Here is a 1,163-nt window from a genome sequence, read left to right on the forward strand (position 1 = left end):
TAGCTTTCTAAGTTTGGGAGGGAAAGTCCACCCCATTCCTTAGGTAGTTGCAATGTTATATATCTAACTCTGGGTTTACAGCCCTTCCATATAAATCCCGAAATCATTCAGTTCCATAACGCAAATTGTTTGGCTGGTACGTGTACCGGTATAGATTGAAAAAGGAAAAGCAGTAGCGGAAGTATATTCATTTTGATCAGGTCAATCCTATTATACAGATCAAGTGGCAGTAGGCTCCACCTTTGAATGTTTTCTTTCAATTCCCTTGTAACTGGTGAGTAGTTTATTTCATAGATTTCTGTCAGTGTTTTGGGAATCTTAATACCTAAATATTTTATTATTTTATTATTCCAATTGAATTTAGAGATACTTTTGATCTTTGTTGTGGGTACATAATTGTATGTGATCACCTGTGTTTTTTGAATGTTTATTTTATATCCGGAAAGTTCTCCAAACATTTCCATCTTTGACCATAACTTAGGTAAGCTTCTTTCTGGGTCTGTGAGGGTCAGCAAAATATCATCTGCATATAAACCCGTTTTATATTCCGTATCCATATCCCTTTCATTTGTTCATCCTCCCTAATAGCTTAGGGTTCAATAAATAAAGCAAACAAGGCTGGGCTAAGCGGACATCCCTGCCGACATCCTCTCTGCAAGCCCACTACTCCAGTTAAGCTCCCATTTATTTTTATTCTTGCTGAAGGTAAATAATATAAATTTTTAATCAGTTGAATAAAAGGGTCTCCGAAACCAAACCGCTCCATAACCAAAAATAAGTAATCCCACCGGACGGAGTCAAACGCCTTTTCTGCATCAAGGCTTAATGCAATTGATGCCCTTTGGGATTTATTCATATAATCCATTAAATGTAAGGCACGTCTTATACTGTCTTGTATCTGTCTGTTTTTGAGAAATCCTGTCTGATCTTCATCAATAATTTCTGGTATTGTATTTTTAAGCCTTTCTGCTGTTATTGAGGTGAATAATCTATAATCCATATTCAGAATTGAAATTGGTCGATATGAACTGCATTCCCTTTTGTCCTTGCCCACCTTTGGAATTACTGAAATAATTGCCTGTCTCCAAGATGCTGGTGACTCCCCTCCCTCCAACACAGTTAAAACATTTTAATAATAGCGGTGATAATAACTCTCTAAAGGT

The sequence above is a fragment of the Haplochromis burtoni genome, unplaced genomic scaffold (assembly GCF_018398535.1).
Source record: "Haplochromis burtoni strain Fernald_Lab_line unplaced genomic scaffold, NCSU_Asbu1 Contig_130, whole genome shotgun sequence".
Classification (NCBI taxonomy): domain Eukaryota; kingdom Metazoa; phylum Chordata; class Actinopteri; order Cichliformes; family Cichlidae; genus Haplochromis; species Haplochromis burtoni.